Consider the following 19,853-nt stretch of genomic DNA (forward strand, 5'->3'; position numbering starts at 1 on the left):
ACATCCCGTCTGAACCATGTTGATGAATATTGAGTAAAGTCAAAAGTTTTTAGCTCTCCCATAACCTATTCAAGGGATTTCCAAGTGAGACATTAGGAAACAAATGGCACCACACTTTAAACTTCAACAATTCAGACAATAAATTGTAATTGATTGTGCTCTTACACTTTCCTTTTTTTTGTATTAATGTTATTTGTTTTCAGTGTTGTACAATCACTATGATATAACTAAGATTATTTTTCACCTCCCTAATCCCATCACCCCCTCCATTCCGAAGACAGCAAACAATTTTATATAGGTTCTATACATACATTACTATAAAATGCATTTTCACTATAGTCATGTTGTGTAGAAGAATTAAAATGAATGGGAGAAATCATATAACAAAACAAAATGTAATACAAAAGAAAGTGATCTGATATATTCTGTGATTGAATTTCAAAGTTCTTCCTCTGGGTATAGAGAGCATTTTGCCTAAAAAGACCACTGGGAAATGTTTTAAGTCCTTATATTGCAATGAAGTTCCAGGTCTACCAGAAAAAACTCCCGCACACTGTGGTCGTTTCTGTGCACAAAGTTCTCCTGGTTCTGCTCTTTTTGCTCAGCATCAGATCATATAAGTCTTATCAGGACTCTCTGAAGTCTTCCTTTTCATCATTTCTTATAGTGCAATAGTATTCCATTACATTCATGTACCATAATTTATTCAGTCATTCCCTAATTGATGAGCATCCCCTTGATTTCCAGTTTTTGGCCACCACAAAGAGGGCTGCTATAAATATTTTTGTACATGTGAGACCCTTCCCCATTTTTATGATTTCTTGGTGATACAGTCCTAGAAGCAGTATTTCTGGTCAAAGGGTATTCACATTTTTGTAGCCCTTTGGGCATAGTTCCAAATTGCTCTCCAGAATGGTTAGATCAGCTCACAGCTCCACCAACAATTAATTAGTGTTCCAACTCTCCCACATCTTTTCCAACATTTATCACCCTTCTCTGTCATGTTAGCCAATCTGATAGGTGTGATGTGGTACCTCTGAGTTGTTTTGATTTGCATCTCTCTAATTAAAAGTGATTGAGCATTTTTTCATATGATTATAGATATCTTTAAGTTCTTCCTCTGAAAACTGCCTGTTCAAATCCTTTGACCATTTATCAGTTAGGGAGTGACTTGCATTCTTCTATATTCCACTCAGTTCTCTATATATTTTAGAAATGAGGCCTTTATTACAGACACTAGTTCCAAAAATTCTTTCCAAGAGTTCTGCTTCCCTCCTAATCATGGTTGCATTAGATTTGGTTGTGCAAAATCTTTTCAGTTTAATGTAATCAAAATTATCCACTTTGCACTTCATAATGCTTTCTATCTCTTCTTTAGTCAAAAATTCTTCCCTTCTCATAAAATACACTAATCCTTGCTCCACTAATTTGTTTATATTATCAGTCTTAATGCCTAGATCATGTACCCATTTGGACTTCATTCTTATGTACAGTGTCAGGCATTGGTCTCTTCCTAGTTTCTGCCACACTTTTATCCAGTTTTCCCAGCAATTGTTGTTAAACGGTGAGTTCTTATTAAGCTGGGATCCTTGGGTTTATCAAAAAATAGATTGCTATATTCATTGACTTCTGTGTCTTGAATACCTAGCATATTCCACTTGTCTACCATACTCTTTCTTAGCCAGCACCAAGTGGTTTTGATAGTTGCTGCTTTATAATACAATTTAAGATTTGACAGAGCTGGGTCACCTTCCCTAGCATTTCTTTTCATTAGTTCCCTTACAGTTCTGGACCTTTTGTTTTTCCAGATGAACTTTGATATTTTTTCCAGCTCTAGAAAATAATTATCAGGTAATTTGATTGGTATGATGCGAAATAAGTAAATTAATTTAGGTAGAATTGTCATTTTTATTATATTGGCTGAGCCTACCCACAAGCAATGGATATTTTTTTACTTACTTAAATCTGACTGTATTTGTGCAAAAAGTGTCTTGTAATTGTATTCATATAATTCTTGGATTTGTTTTGGCAGGCATATTCTCAAATATTTTATAATGTTTACCCTAACTTTAAATACGATTTCTCTATCTCTTGCTGTTGGGCTTTGTTAGTAATATATAGCAATGTACAAAATTTTTGTGGGTTTATTTTGTAATCTGTAACTTTGCAAGTTGTTTATTATTTCAAGTAGTGTTTTACTTGAGTCTCAGGGATTCCCTAAGTATATCATCATATAATCTTAGTTTCTTATTTGTCTATCCTAATTCCTTTAATTTCTTTACCTTCTCTAATTGCTACAGCTAACGTTTCTTGTACTATATTGAATAATAGTGGTGATAATGGACATCCTTGTTTCACCCCTAATCTTATGGGAAATGTGTCTAGCTCATCTCCATTGCCTATAATGCTTCCTGAGGGTTTTAGATATATACTGATTATTATTTTATGGAAAGTTCCCTTTATTCCTATGCTCTCCAGTGTTTTTAATAGGAATTGGTGTTGTATTTTGTCAAAAGCTTTTATTGCATCTATTGAGATAATCATGTGGTTTCTGTTAGGTTTGTTGTTGATATGATCAATAATGCTAACAGTTTTCCTAATATTGAACCAGCTCTGCATTTCTGGTATGAATCCTACCTGATCATAATTTATCATTCTCATGATAAGTTGCTGTGTTCTTTTTGCTAAAATCTTATTTAAAATATTAGCATCTATAGTCATTAGAGAAATTGGTCTATAATTTTCTTTCTCTGCTTTGTATCTCCCTGGTTTAGGCATCAAAACCATATTTCTTTTTTAAAAGAATTTGTGAGGACCCTTTATTCCCCAATTTTCCCTAATAGTCTGCATAGTATTGTAATTCCAGTAATTAAATGTTTGATAGGATTCCCTTGAAAGGGGGGCAGAGTCAACATGGCAGAGTAGAAAGATGCACATATACTAGCTCTTTCCCCACAGTCCATAAAATACCTGAAAAGAATGACTCAACAAATTCTAGAGCAGCAGAAGCCACCAAACAACAGAGTGGAGGAGATTTCCAGCCCAGGGTTACCTGAAAGGCTGATGAGAAACGTCTGTCTCACCCAACATGGAGAAGAGTGTAACCCAGCTTTGGCCGCATGGTGTGGCTCTGAGAGGAGGACATGAGCAGGCCTCAGGGTGGAATCCCTAGTCAAAGTAGCAGCGGTTCACAGATCCCTCAACTCACAGGCACCAAAGGTCAGTAAGAGTGCTTTTTCAGCTGTCTGAGAAGGGAGAAGGGCCTTCCCATAGCTCCAGCCTCAGGTGGCGGCCACAGCAGCTGCACTGGACAGGCAGCAGCAGCCCCTACAGCAGCCTGCATCCATTGTTGGATGGTAAAACCTCTGGGGTCACTAAGCAGCTGACTCTTGCCTCAGCCCTGTGTAGAGGCCCTGCCCCCATCTAATACTCCTGGGGAATTTGAGCAGCTGAACTTTATCTTTCACTGAATGGTAGCCCTGCCCCTGCAGCTTATCTGAATCTCAGCCTCCAGTGCTGTCTTGGCAGAACTGGAGACGAGGAGGTTGTGAAGAGGAAACTCTATTACTCAGATTCTGGGCACAAAAATTGCTACTTGCTCCCAGACCAGTGTACACACTTGATTGTATCACCTTGGAGGAACTGAGATCTTACAGACTCCCAGAGTATACCCTACTCTTGACAAAGGACCCAAAAGTCAAGGAACTGGTTGAGAAAATGACCAAAAAAGGGGAAAAAATAAGACTATAGAATGTTACTTTCTTGGTGAACAGATATATTCTCCCATCCTTTCAGATGAGGAAGAACAATGCTTACCATCAGGGAAAGACAGAAAAGTCAAGACTTCTGTATTCCAAACATCCAAAATAAATATTTAATGGTCTAAGGCCATGGAAGAGCTCAAAAGGGATTTTGAAAACAAAGTAAGAGAGGTAGAGGAAAAATTGGGAAGAGAAATGAGAGAGAGGCAAGAAAATCATGAAAGGAGAGTAAACGACTTGTTAATAGAGACCCAAAAACTTTGAAAAAATAACACCTTTAAAAATACGCTAACTCAATTGGAAAAAGAGGTTCAAAAAGCCAATGATGAGAAGAAGGCTTAAAAAGCAGAATTAGCCAAATGGAAAAGGAGGTTCAAAAGCTCACTGCAGAAAATAGTTGTTTCAAAATTAGAATGGAACAGATGGAGGCTAATGACTTTATGAGAAACCAAGAATTCACAAAACAAAACCAAAAGAATGAAAAAATGGAAATTAATGTGAAATATCTCGTTGTAAAAACAACTGGCCTGGAAAATAGACCCAGAAGAGACAATTTAAAAAGCATGGGACTACCTGGAAGTCATGATCAAAAAAGAGCCTAGATATTGTCTTTCTTGAAATTAACAAGGAAAATTGCCCTGATATTCTAGAACCAGGGGACAAAATAAATATTGAAAGAATCCATCTATCACCTCCTGAAAGAGATCGAAAAATAGAAACTCCTAGAAACATTGCAGCCAAATTCCAGAGTTCCCAGATCAAGGAGAAAATATTGCAAATAGCTAGAAAGAAACAATTTGAGTATTGTGGAAATACAATCAGAATAACAGAAGATCTAGCAGCTTCTACATTACGGGATTGAAGGGCATGGAATATGATATTCCAGAAGTCAAAGGAACTACAACTCAAACCAAGAATCACCTACCCAGCAAAACTCAGTATAATGCTTCAGGGGAAAAATGGTCTTTCAATGAAATAGAGGACTTTCAAACATTCTTGATGAAAAGACCAGAGCTGAAAAGAAAATTCAACTTTCAAACACAAGAATCAAGAGATGCATGAACATGTAAGCAGGAAGGGGGAAATCATAAGGGACTTACTAAAGTTGAACTGTTTACATTGCTACATGGAAAGACAACAGTAACACTTGAAACTTTTTTCAGTATCTGGGTAGTTGGTAGGATGACATGCATGCGTGCACACACACACACAAACACACACACAGACAGAGACAGAGAGACAGAGATAGAGACAGAGAAAGAGACAGTGACAGAGAAAGTGACAGAGAGAACAAGATGAGTTGAATAGGATGGGATCATATCTTAAAAAATCATATTAACGGGTGAGAGAGGATTATATTGGGAAGAGAAAGGGAGAAATGGAATGGGGCAAATTCTCTGTCATAAAAGAGGCAAGTAAAAGACTTTCCAGTGGAGGGGAAAAGGGGGGAGATGAGAAAGAAACATGAAGCTTACTCTCATCACATTTGACTCAAGGAAGGAATAAAATGCACACTCATTTTAGTATGAAAACCTATCTTACAATACAAGAAAGTGGGGGAGAAGGGGATAAGCAGGGTGGAGGGGATGATGGAAAGGAGGGCAGTGGGAGGAGGGACAAGGTCAAAAGAGAGAAAAAGAAGAAAAGGGGGGCAGAATAGGATGGAGGGAAATATAGTTACTCTTACACAACATGACTATTATGGAAGCCATTTGCAAAACTACACATATACAGCCTATATTGAATTGCTTGCCTTTCAAAAGGAATGGGTGGGGAGGGAGGGATGAAGAGAAGCCGGAACTCAAAGTTTTAGGAACAACTGACTGTTGAGTATTGTTCTTGCTTAAAACTAGAAAATAAGAAATACAGGTAATGAGATATAGCAATTTATCTTGCCCTACAGGACAAAAGACAAGATGGGGATAAGGGAAGGGAGGGATGTTAGAAGGGAGGGCAGATTGGTGATAGGGGTAATTAGAAGGCTCAATATTTTGGGGTGGGGAGAGGGGAGAAATTGAAAGAAAATTTAGAACTCAAAATTTTATGGAAATGAATGTTGAAAACTTAAAAAAAGAAATTAGTAAAAAATATGAGAAAAAAAGAAATCCCTTGCAAAATCCACCTGGCCCTGGCGATTTTTTTCTAGGGAGCTCATTGTTGGCTTGTTCAATTTATTTTTCTAAGATGGGGTTGTTTAAGTATTCAACTTCCTCTTCTGTTAATCTGGGCAATTTTTTTTTATATTTTTTTTAAATAATCAACCATCTCATTTAGATTGCCAAATTTATGGGCATGAAGTTGGGCAAACCAATTTCTAATCATTGGTTTAATTTCCTCCTCACTGGAGGTGAGTTCACCCCTTTCATTTTTGAATCGATAATTTGGTTTTCTTCTTTCTTTTTTTAATCAAATTGACCAAAGTATTATCAATTTTATTGTTTTTTTTCATAAAACCAACTATTGCTTTTATTTATTAGTTCAATGGTTTTCTTAATTTCAATTTTACTAATCTCTTCTTTAGTTTTCAGTATTTCTAATTTGGTATTTACTTGGGGACTTTCAATTTGTTCCTTTCGGGCTTTTTCAGCTGTATGCCCCATTTATTGATCTCTCCTCTTTCTCTATTTTATTCATTCAGGCATTCAAAAATGTAAAGTTTCCCCTACGAACTGCTTTTGCAGTGTCCCAGAAGATTTGGTAGGTTGTCTCATTATTGTTATTCTTTTGAATGAAATTGTTGATTGTTTCTATGATTTATTGTTTACCCCAATGGGACAAGTAGGTGGTGCAGTGGATAGAGAACCAGTGCAGGAGTCAGGAGGACCTGAATTCAAATCTCACCTTAGACATTTGACACTCACTAAGCTTGGAGAAGTTACTTAAAACCCAATTGCCTCATCCTGGGTCATCTCCAGTCATCCTGATGATCATCTGGTCACTGGATTCAGTTGGCTATGGAGGAGAAGTGAGGTTGGTGACCTGCACAGCCCTCCCTCATTCAAAACAAAGTCAAGTGCAAGTCATGTCATTATTTCTCTGATGGCATGGTCTTCTGTGGCAACAAAGAATGAATACATACTGTTGTTTAACCTACTCCTTCTTTAGGATTAGGTTATTTAGTTTCCAAATAATTTTTGGTCTATCTTTCCATAGTCTTTTATTACATATGATTTTTATTGCATTATGATCTGAGAAGGATGCATTGACTATCTCTGTCTTTCTTCACTGGATTGTCAGGTTTTTATGCCCTAGTACATGATCAATTTTTGTAAATGTGCCATGTACTGCTGAGAAAAAGGTATATTCCTTTCTATTGCCATTCAGTTTTCTGCAGAGATCCATCCTATCTACCTTATCCAGAGTTTTATTCACCTCCTTAATTTCTTTCTTGTTTATTTTAAGGTTAGATTTATCAAGCTCGGAGAGAGGGAGTTTGAGGTCTCGCACTAGTATAGTTTTGCTGTCTGTTTCTTCCTGTAACTCCCTTAATTTCTCCTCTAAGAATATGCATGCTCTACCAATTGGAGCATATATGTTTACTAATGACATTGCTCCATTTTCTTTTTTTTTGGAGTCTTCTGTGCATTCATCGTTTAACATCAGGGTGCCCAACACAGATCATCATAACTGCCAAGTAGTCTGCTGTGCAAAATAATATATATAGTGCTTAAGTACAAATGGGAGACATGATTTTTAAATAAATACTTAAACACAAATTTATGGTCCTACAAAACAGCATTTAAACTAGATGGTCTAACTTGATCTGCCTCCTGGGACCCACAGAAACTGTTATTTTCCCAAAAAACAGTAATCAATATACTGAATCATCATCAGTTCCACTGTGTGAATAATGGGTCACAACAAATGAGTCCCTTTTTCTAAGAGCTTTTTCTGGCTCCCCTACAAACATGATCTGGCCTAGATAAAAAGACAACAGGAATTTCTTGAAGGTCAGTGGTCCAAAATGCTAAGTATGGTTGAGTATTCTACATGATCTATATTCACTGGTTCCTTAGTTAGGATGTATTTAGATTACTTTCTTCAATTCATCATACAGGACAAGCATGAAAGCTCCACCCATGCCTCTAAGAACATTGGACCAGGCACTCTTGAAGAAAGCTTTGCCGCAGTCATCTTTAGCAATATTCTTCCAGCAGTCAATTGTCCCAGTGTACATGATATCAGTTCCTTGGCACCCAGATTGCATCGTCATTTGCCGCCTTACTGTATCAAAGGCATAAGAGACCACACCTGCTGCAGCAGTCACTGCTTGTGCAATCATCCAGCTTATCACAATATGAGTGTTCTTGGGATCTGGGAGCATACTTTTTGCTGTATTATAGACGCCAAAGTAAACTGCTCTATAGGTGATGATACCCTGCACTGAGACATTGAAACCTTGATACAAGCCATGGATTCCATCAGACTTGATTTTCACAAGGCAGTCTCCCAGGTCTTTGAATTCCCTCTCAGTGCCAGATTTCCCAGTATCAACTGCCAAGCAGGTTCTCGAAAATCCAAGGGGTAGACAAAGCAGAGAGTAGTGGCTTCAGCTGCACCACCAGAGGCAATATTGCCAGCAAAATACCTCCAAAACTGTGTGTGCTTGTCCACTCCTCCCAAAAACACCTGCTTATACTTATCCTTAAAGGCAAAGTTAAGGACCTGGGTGGGAAAATATCTGATATCTGATCTAAGTTACCCTGCCAGAAGAAAAGCACCCCTTGTTCCTTTGGAATTTGGAGTATGCAGTCCGCAATGCCTTTGTACTGCTTACCTGCAGCAATTTGTTTGCTTGAGTGCTGCACCTGCAATAGCAGCTCAATTCTCTTGATGGGGGCCACCGCCATCTTGGAGACTGAAGACGCCACCAACCAGGAAGTCCTTGGGAAGGATATGGGCTGTTCTGATGTGGTTACCAAGGGGGAAGGTGTTGGAGTTGGAGAAAGAAAGTTGGATAAGAGTCGCTGATGCCTGCACACAGCTGCTTGCTATAGCTCAGATCTAAAGCTGCTTCGTTTTCTACAGTGCCTTTTAGCAAGATATAATTTCCTTCCTTATCTCTTGATTAGATCTATTTCTACTTTTGCTTTGTCTGAGATTAGAAGTTCTGTCCCTGCTTTTCTTACATCAGCTGAAGCACAATATGTTCTGCTCCAACCTTTTATCTTTACCCTGTGTGATTCCCCCTGTTTCAGATATGGTTCTTTTAAACAACATATTGTTGGATTATGGCTTTTAATCCATTCCACTTTCCATCTCTGTTTTATGGGAGAATTCATCCCATTCATATTCACAGTCCTGATTACTGTCTGTGTCTTTCCCTCTATCCTCTTTCCCTCCATTTCTGCTTTTAGTTCTCCCTTCTGCCTTCCCCTCAAAAATACTTGTAATTTTTTAGTTAAATTTTTATTTAATTTTTTACCATCATCTCCCATAGTCTTCCCTTCCTTCTTTTAACCCCCCTCCCTTTTACTGCCCTTTACCCTTACTACTTCTTCTCTCCCTTTCAGCTTCCCCTCCCATTTCTTTCCCCCTTTCCCTCCTACTGCCTGTAGAGGGGGATAAATTTATATACTTAATTAAGTTTGTTGTTCACTCCTTGAACCAAATCAGATGAGAGTACCTCTCAAACAATGGTCATCTCCCTCCCCTCTTTCCCTCTACTGTAATATAATTTTGTACTTCTTCCTATGTTGTAATTTATCATTTTCTGCTTCCTCCCTTTCACATGTACTGTTACAATTCCTTTGCATGGTCAAATCACATTTTTATCAGCACATAATTTACTTCATAACCATTCCCTCTATCTCTGAATATCCCTTTTATATTTCATATTAGATACACAATTCTCTAGATTAACAAGTATCATTTTCCCTTATAGGGAGGTAAACAATTTGCCCAAATTGTTGTGTAACAAGTTTTCCTTTCCCTGTTTACCTTTTTATTCCTCTCTTGAGACCTGCATTTGAAGACAGAACTTGCTACTGAATTCTGGCCTTTTTATCAGGAAGGTCTGGAAATCCCTTATTTCATCGAATGTCTATCTCCTTGCCTGAAATGTTATGCTGAACTTTGCTGGGTGATTGATCCTTGCATGTAGTCCCAGCTTTTTTGCCTTGCAGAATATCATATTCCAATTCCTTCAATCTTTTAAGGTAGAAGCTTCAAGGTCCTGTGTGATCCAGACTGTAGCTCCTCGATATTTGAACCATTTCTTTCTAGCTGCTTGTAGTATTTTTTCCTTCACTGATACTTCTGGAATTTGGCAACAATAATCTCCCACTTCTCCAGGAAGTTAGAGGAGATGAGACAAAGTCAAATTACACCTTTTGCATAGAGAGATATGGATGTTTTGCTTTTTGATTCCTTTACATGCTATTTACATTCTCATGTTTTAATGAAACATTTTGTTGCTGGGTTTTATGTGCCTCTAATAAGCCTAGAATGATTAATACATTATACAGGAGCTCAAATGTTGGATTAAATAGGGGACACACAGAAGCTATTATTATTCTACATGAAACCCATTATATTGAAATAGTTATTATTTTCTTTTAAGTTCCCAGACTTGCAAACCTCTGAATAACTGCCAGCTTAAGAACCTCTGATTAAATGAGAGTGGTGATCATAGATTTAGAGCTATAAAGAATTTGAAAGGTTTCTAGTCCAGCCCCCAAATTATACAAATGAAGAAACGAAAATATAAGTTAACTAATAAGTGACAGAGGTAGAGTTGAAACCTATATCCTTTGACAATGCTTTTCTCAAACTACCAGAAAAACTTTTTTTTTAATCCTCATCCACCATACCCTTTGACCCAGCAATATGGCTTCTAGGACAGTATCCCCAAGAGATCATAAAAATGGGAAAGGGTCTCACATGCACAAAAATATTTATAGCAGCACTCTTTGTGGTGGCCAAGAACTGAAAATCAAGGGGATGCCCATCAATTAGGGAATAGCTGAATAAGTTATGGTATATAAATATAATGGAATACCATTGTGCTATAAGAAATGATGAACAGGAAGACTTCAGAGAGGCCTGGAAAGACTTACATGATCTGATGCTGAGTGAAAGGAGCAGAACCAGGAGAACTTTATGCATAGCAATGACCACAGTGTGCGAGAGTTTTTTTCTGGTAGACTTGGAAATTCATTGCAATGCAGGGACTTAAAAAAAAATTCCCAATGGCCTTTTAAGCTAAAATGCCTTCCACATCCAAAGAACTATGGAATTCAATTGCAGAAAGTAGCAGATCATTTTCTTTTGCATTACATTTTGGTTTGCTATATGATTTCTCTCATTCATTTCAATTCTTCTATGCAGCACAACTGTGGTGAAAATGTATTTAATAGGAATATATGTGCAGAACCTATGTAAAATTGTATGCCATCTTGAGGAGAGAGGAGGAAGGTAGGGGACAGGGAGGGAAAAATAAATCTAAATTGTATGGTAGTGATTGTGGAACACTGAAAATAAATAAAATTAATGAAAAATTTTAAAAAAATCTTTGTACATATTCTATGCATTTATTTTGTTTTGTTTTTATTAGCATCATTATCTATGATGAACCTTAGAAAATACCTGATTTTCTTATCCCAGTGAATATATGTATATACACATAAATGTGTGTATATACGTTCACAAATATCTATACATATCCATATATGTATGTGTATATGCATGTTCTTATGTGTGTGGATGTATGTGTGCATGTATACACATAACAATACAGATCAGCAGCTGTTTTGCAATTTCCTGTCTTTAGAGAGTTGTCCCAAGAAATGAGAAGTTAAGTGACTTGTAGGTCAAAGTGAAACTTGAATTCAGGTTTTCTCTATTATAGGACAAGCCCCTATCCACCCTGTCTTGATATCTCTGTGATGCTATAGTCACATAATGGGGTAGATAAAGTTATGAAAGGGAAGTAGAACCATTTTCAAGCATAGCTGGAGACAAACATGAGTTTTTAAAGTCCTAATAGAAGCATTTTTGAAAAGCATTTTCAATTCTATATATAACTATATCATTTGAAGTAATCTGGATCTAACAACTGGTTACATGACTACATTTGAGGAAAAGACATTGAAAACAAAAGTTATAATATATTTCTAAAATTTTTCTGCCTTTGAAACACCAAAGGTTACTAACTTGCTAATTTATTTGAAAAGTTGGGAGAAATTCAGCTGGTGACATTTCAGTTAGCCAGGTGAGAAAAAAGGTTTTTCATGCATCATAGAATTCCCAGATGCTTTTTAAGTGCTTGGATGACTCAAATAGTTTGTTTACTTAAAGACCTTAATTTTATGGACTCAGCCTACTGTGAAGATAAGTGCTGTTTCATCCTTCTGACCTTCTATCTTTCCTCTGTCATAAGAGGTCTTAGGGGCAGACAAAGATGGGAGCTAATTCAACTAGTTACAAAAACATCACAAACCTATTATCACTAAATCCTCTCTAAGAGATGTGATTAGTAGCAAACCTAGAGAATCTCAATTGATGGTAAGAGCCTGTAATATTTATTCTTTGTGTCTGTGCTCCACGTCCCACCACACAGCACTCAGGCAACAAGGTCCCCTTCAGTTTATCCACATTTCTTAAGTAAATCTACCAATTTATTCTCCCCCAGACGTTTTTCCTTCTACATGCTGAGCCAGTACCTCCATTGTGTGTGTATGTATGTATGTATAGATATATATGAATATATGTATATATATATATACATACACACATGTATGTATATATCTAGATATATTTACACACACTCAAGCATATTTAATTACATAGTTTATATTCACTTATTTATAAATTATGTATTTGTTTGTTTGTTTGTGTGTGTGTGTGTGTGTGTGTGTGTGTGTGTGTGTGTATGAGAGAGAGAGAGAGAGAGAGAGAGAGAAGAAATCTAGCCAGCTGGACCTTCCTGACTTACAGTGAATGTCAATCAATGGTAACTGCTTCTCTTTGAAACAGCCACCCTGAGGGTCCTGCCCTCCCATATTGATTTTTTTATTCTTTTTCTAATTATAGGAGCCATCCATTGAATACTTCTTAAAAAGCCCTATTCACTGAATGGGCATTACCTCACTCTACGTGAGTACCTGAAGAGGCTTTAGCCTAAAAAGGACAGGGTCTGCCACTGCATCCTGGGCCATCCGCAGTCATCATGGTGAATATCTGGTTACTGGATCCAGATGGCTCTGAAGGAGAAAATGAGGCCAGTGAACTTGTACAGTCCTCCCTCATTCAAATCCAAGTCAACTGCAAGTCATGTCATCATTTAACTGATGACATGGTCCTCTTCGAAAACAAACACAATAACAATCTATTTCTGTAAGTACTTTTGACTATTATAAATACCCAAATTAACTGCAAAGGATATATGAAAGATGTCACCTACATCCACAGAAAGAACTAATAAACAGAAGTATAGAATGATTTTACATATATGTGTGTATGTGTATGTATATATGTATATACATATACATATATATAAACATATACATATGTATGTGTGTGTGTAGTTTTGTTTAGTGACAGTCATTTGTAGAGTGGAAAGAGGGTAAAAAAAGGAAAAAATTACTTGATAACTTTATTATATATTTTAAAAGAATAGAAAGTTGTGCATAATTGATTTGCATTTTCATTTATAGCCCTCTTTTCATTACATTGTGCTATGGAAATGCCTTTACTCCAAAAATTAAAACTTCAATTAAAAGACTTAGAATGAAATAAAATAAACTGTTTTCATAGTATTATGTTGATAATTATACATAATATAAAACTTACAAAACAACAAAAACTAAAGATAAAATGAAATCATATTTTAGCCAGAGAATCAGTAGGGATGCAATAGAATTTATTGAGCAGACCTGCACTTCAGGAAAATCACTTTGGCACCTGGGTGAAGGATGGATTAGGATGGAGAAACAAGATAGGGAGACCAATTAGGAGACAAGATGTGATTAAGGACTAAAAGACACTGTAGTTATGCAAATACAAAGGGATATGAGAAATGTGGAGGGGGAAATGATGAAATTTTACCACTGACTGGATAAATGGGGTAAAAGTACGTTGGGTGATTGAAAGAATCATAGTGATCTTGGCAATAATAAGAAAACTTGGAAGAGGGATAGGATTGGGGAATGGGCAATGTAATTAGTTCTGTAATCTGTGCAATAAGTCTATCCCTGCTACTCCCATGCAATTTACTCTGTCCCACTCAAAAAAAAAAAAAAAAAGAGGAGAGACTATTTAGTGTTCCAGAGTGCAAAGCATTCCCTCCAAGGTGCTCTTGCCAAACCACAGGGTGTGAGAGATGGGCATCATGAGGAGAATATATTTACAAATTGACATAGATGCAATTCTTCTGTAGTGCCCAGGAAGCACCTGGGAACCCACAAACACTCTGTAGAAGCTAATAAAATTGAGGGACTATTTCCAGCCCCAAAGGGAAAGAAAATGAGAACTTGAATAGTTATGAAAGAGGATTGAGGAATACGTGCAGATATGTTGGGGTTGGAGATAAGCCATGTGATAGGCTATCATGAAGTCTACGCTCTCACCCTCTGATTGTGGTTGATTATGTCCTCATTAGAATCAAGTCAGACTCCCCTTGAGATTGAGCCATGGCTTCCCAGGATGTCCTGGTTCCCTCTCTCAAGATCATTAGTAGAGTATATGGAGTATAGAGTAGATTTTTAAGTAAATGACCATTTGTGGAAAAATAGCAGTAAAAATTTGGACTAAATTTATTTAATTATATCTATAGGCTAAGAAAGACAAATATATTTAGAAATCTCCTGACTTACAAATATATGTAAAAACAAGAGATTTATATATACATACATATATATGCCTTGTTTTATAAGTTCACGTTCAAGTCCTTATTATCAAAACTTTGCTAGTGGAAATATTTTGTTCTTTAGTCTAATTTGGGTGTAAACAGTCCTAGGGCATAAAGGCGTTGAATTAGAATTTGATAATTCCTTTGAACAGCATGAGGTTCTACTAATATTTCATAAAAATACCCATGATCTCTGCAAAAATTGAGAGCATGTGAAAGTAAAAATGATTCATAAGTTGGCAATGCATACAAGGAGTGAGTTTCCACATGGAAGGGGTGCCAAATTAACAAGGTGTTTACACAAATCAAACACTTAGATCCACATAAAATAAATTGCAAAAAAAAATGAGATCTGTGAATGGTGCTAAAGTGAAAGACAAAGAAAACGTTTAGTACTGGGAGAGCCTCCAAACTGAACTCATTCAAACATTTTATGTTGACATAAACTGTTATTTATATCTTTTATTTATATGTCACCTACATTTTCCATTTCTGTATTTCCCTTCCAGAGAGCAATTCTTTTTTAAGGGTTATTTATTTACTTTTAGTTTTCAATATTCATTTCCACAAAATTTTGAGTTCCAAATTTTTTCCCCATCTCTCCCCTCCTCCAACCCCATAATGCCTTGCATTCTGATTACTCTTTCCCTCAATATGCCCTCCCTTCTATCACACCCTTCCTTTCCCTTATTCTTTTCTTCTTTCTTTTCTTGTAGGGCAAGATAGATTTCTATATCTCATTACCTGTATTTCTTATTTCCCAGTTGTATGCAAAAGCAATTCTCAACATTCGTTCCTAATACTTTGAATTCCAACTTCTTTCTCTTCCTCCCTCTTCACCCATCCCCGTTGAGAAGGCAAGCAATTCGATGTAGGCTGTATATGTGTGGTTTTGCAAAAGACTTCCATAAAATTCATGTTGTGTAAGACTAACTATATTTCCCTCCATCCTATCCTGCCCCCCATTTATTCTATTCTCTCTTTTGACTATGTCCCTCCCCAAAAGTGTTCACTTCTAATTACTCCCTTCTCCCATTTGCCCTCCTTTCTATCAACCCCCTCACCCCACTTGTGCCCTTCTCCCCTACTTTCTAGTAGTGTAAGATATTTTCATACTAAGTTGAGTGAGCATGTCATTCTCTCCTCAAGCCAAATGTGAAGAGAGTTTCACTTTTTCCCTCTCACCTCCTCCTTTTCCTCCTCCATTGAAAAAAAAACTTCCTTTCCTCTTTAATAAGTGATAATTTGTCCCATTCCATTTCTCCCTTTCTCCTCCCAATATACTCCTCTCTCACCCCTTAATTTTATTATTATTTTTAAGTGTCATCCCTTCTTATTCAACTCACCCTGTGCTCTCTGACTATATGTGTGTGAATGTGTGTGTATGTGTCTATAATTCCTCCAACTACCCAAATACTGACGAAAGTCTCAAGAGTGTCAAATATTATTTTTGCATGTAGGAATGTAAACACTTCAACTTTAGAAAGTCCTTTATGATTTCTTTTTCCTGTTTACCTTTTCATGCTTCTCTTGAATCTTGTGTTTGAAAGTCAAATTTTCAATTCAGTTCTAGTGTTTTCATCAGGAATGCTTGAAAGTTCTCTATATCATGGAATGATCATTTTTTCCCCTGAAGCATTATACTCAGTTTTGCTGGGTAGGTGATCCTTGGCTTTAATCCTAGTTCCTTTGACTTCTGGAGTATCATATTCCAAGCCCTTTGGAATTTGGCTATAATATTTCTAGGAGTTCCTCTTTTCAGATCTCTTTCAGGTGTTGATTGGTGGATTCTCTGAATATGTATTTTTCCCTCTGATTCTAGAATATCAGGGCAGTTTTCCTTGATAATTTCATAAAAGATGATATCTAGTCCCTTTTATTTGATCATGGCCTTCAGGTAGTTCTATTATTTTTAAATTGTCTCTCCTTGACTTATTTTCCAGGTCAGTTGTTTTTCCAATGAGATATTTCACATTGTCATCTATTTTTCCATTCTTTTAATTTTATTTTGTAATTTCTTGGTTTCTTATAAAGTCATTAGCTTCCATCTGTTCCATTCTAATTTTTAAAGAACTGTTTTCTTCAATGAGCTTTTGGATCTCCTTTTCCATTTGGCTAATTCTGCTTTTTTCAGCATTGTTGTCCATATTTGCTTTTTTGACCTCTTTTGCCAGTTGAGTTAGCCTATCTTTAAAAGTGTAATTCGGTGTTTTTTTGCATCTCCTTTAGCAAGCTGTTGACTCACTTTTCCTGATTTTCTTGCATCACTCTCTTTTCTCTTTCCAATTTTTCCTCCACCTCTCTTATTTGATTTTCAAAATTCTTTTTGAGCTCTTCCATGGCCTGAGACCATAGCATATTTATTTTGGAGGTTTTGGACTCAGCAACCTTGACTTTCTCTGATGTTATGCTTTGTTCTTCTTCATCTGAAAGGATGGAATAAAATCCTTGTTCACCAAGAAAGTAACCTTCTATAGTCTTATTTCTTCTCCCTGTTTTGGGCATTTTGCCAATCACTTACTTGACTTTTGAGTCTTTTGTCAAGAAGAGGGTATATTCTGGGGATCTGTAAGTTCTCAGTTCCTTCAAGGTGGCACATTCAGTGGAGAGGAGTTTACTCCTCTCCTGACCAGCACACTCTTCTCAGAGCAACCAAAAACTTTTCTGCCCAGAATATACAATTAGAATTCCCTCACCGCCACCGCCTACAGCTCTACCACACCCCTCACCCCAGGACCAAGTTCAGGACTGAGATGCAAATCAGTGGCTCAGTTCCCCAGGGGATCTAGGTGGAGGCCTACAAAAATGAAAGGTGCTGCTGCAGTGTCTGCTGCCAGCTGTCCAGACTGTGCTCTCCTCTCCTGGGTGAAGCAGCCCTCCCACAGACCTTTGAAGTTGTCTGTGGCATTTGTGGGTTGAACAGTCTGGGAACTGCTGCTCCACGTTGCTCCTTGAAATCTGTTCCAAGTCCTGTCCCTCTGGTCTGTGCTCACACTGGGCTATGCTCCATGCTGGACTGGGTTGCCCCAGACAGCAATCTTTCACAACAAAGAATTCAAAAGGAGAAAAAGATGTTTTCAAACAAAATATCCTTTTTTAAAAACATTTTTCTCATTTTAAATGCTATCCAAGCCTATATAAAGAAAGATAAAATTTTTTTAAAGGTATTTTATTAGTTTTCCCTTACTCCAAGAAGATATATTCTTTCCTATTCATACGGTATACTCCATCTCTTGTCAGGAATCTGACATCCTCATATTCTAAACCATGCCCGGTAGTCCATCCCCATTCTCAAATAACAATTCCACCTTGTTTACTTTCAAAATCAAATTTTCTCTTCTGTATTTTTTGTGTATTTTTTCTGAGAGTCTTGCTGCTTCAGTTGGGCTAACTAGTTGGTCCTGTGAATGGCATTTGGTAAGGGGAACTAGTCACTTCCTCATAAGAGCCACCTCCCACATGGTTACTGTAAGGGCTAATTGGTAAGTACTTCTGTAAAATTCCTTATTTTAAATGTGTTGTACCCTCCTCACTATCACCACCATGAACAGTTCCACTGCATAATTGGTAAGCTCCAATTCCAATTCTTCAAAAATTATAAAGTTCTTTGACTAGTGGCCATACCTCATTATCAGCAGAATATTAGAGGTAAAAGGACAAAAACTTGAGGTCATTAAAATAACTTTGCACTTACCCAAAGACAAACCAACATGTTCTCATCTGCCTATTCAATTTTAGATCCTATTCACTGTCTATTTGCTTCATATTTGTAATACACAGGATGAGCTCTATAGGTTGTAGATAAAATTATGTAAAAAGTCTAATCAAAAGGCATTCTTTATCGACTTCTTTTATCCTATGTGGATGGTTAGTTCAAACTCTTTTAAGTGACTGTGAACTCCCTATGGAGGCTTTGCAGAATTCTAAAGCATGGTTGAATTGAATCAGCAAAATGCTATCCCTAATTTGCATGTGATCTCCTCTGTAACAATGGTGCATAACTTCAGAGAATATCCACCTCCCTATTTCTACTTCCACATATATATATGTATATATGTATGTGTGTATACATGTATATATGTGTATATATGTATATATACATATATATACATATGTATATATTTGTTCCAACTTCATAATCTGTCCATGTTTTCTAGTCCATATATGACTTTGATGATGCATTATGTCACTTGAATGATTGAATGAATGAACCATTTATTAAGCTCTAACTATATGTAAAGAAAGCACTGTGCTAAATGCTAGAGATATAGACAGAAAAGTATGACAGTCTTTGCTCTCAGGAAGCTCATATTATACAAGGGAGATAACATGTATGAATGTATGCATATGTATATATACACACATACATGCATATGTGTGTATATGTGTATGCATTTGTGTGTGTGTGTAATTAATCAGAAGAATGCCAAACAAATTCATCTCGGTGGTTAATGTTTTGATATATACATGGGAAATAACTTGTTGAAGTTGAGAAATTTTAAAGATTGAATGTTGTTCTATTGAAACAGATGCTTTTTAAAAAAGCAAAACAGACAAAAATCACAGTGGGATTGGTGATCCTCTATTTACTTATTTATGCAATAGTAAAGGTGATGTCTTGCTGTAGAAATATCACTTGTTTAAGTCTTGTCTGTTTTCTTGTAATATCTTGTAATATCCATGAGGATATCCTCAACATATGTGTATGTGTATATGTACATGCATGTGCATATGTACGTGTATAAGTATATGTATAGGAATATGTACGTGTACACATTGTTGTCCTAAAAAATTTCATCTAGGTGGGGAAGTATGCATTTCATCAATATTACTGATACACTTTTAATCATCGTTTCATGTGCTATTGTGAATGAAGACCTTCTTTCTGAAGATGTGGTACATTCCCCTGATTCAGATACCTTAAAAATCAATTCCTCAAGGTTTTCTATATTAAGTCACCTCCAACACAAATGTCCTTGGCATATATTTGGTCTATTTTGGAAGGCTTTTTATTTTCATTTTTGTTTTTCTTAAATATCATTTTTCATGCCCTTAAGTTGATACTTTAAGGTTTCAGTATAAATATGGTACCTCCATTGTAACTGAAGATAAAAAGAGATTGTTATTTATAGATCTTATTTTTTATCTTTCACTGTTTGTTGTCCTTCCAGTTTTATCTTTAAATTATCTCAGAATGACTTGGATTACTTGTATCACTTGTCAAGTTGTCTTTAAGATTGTTT

At 36.5% G+C, this 19,853-nt stretch overlaps 1 pseudogene; it reads right to left on the reverse strand.

Annotated features, from left to right (window-relative positions):
- Nucleotides 1-7,671: 7,671 nt before the first annotated feature.
- Nucleotides 7,672-12,919, reverse strand: LOC140516857 (ADP/ATP translocase 3-like; annotated as a pseudogene).
- Nucleotides 12,920-19,853: the final 6,934 nt, after the last annotated feature.

Source organism: Notamacropus eugenii, chromosome Y, assembly GCF_028372415.1.
Source record: "Notamacropus eugenii isolate mMacEug1 chromosome Y, mMacEug1.pri_v2, whole genome shotgun sequence".
Taxonomy (NCBI): domain Eukaryota; kingdom Metazoa; phylum Chordata; class Mammalia; order Diprotodontia; family Macropodidae; genus Notamacropus; species Notamacropus eugenii.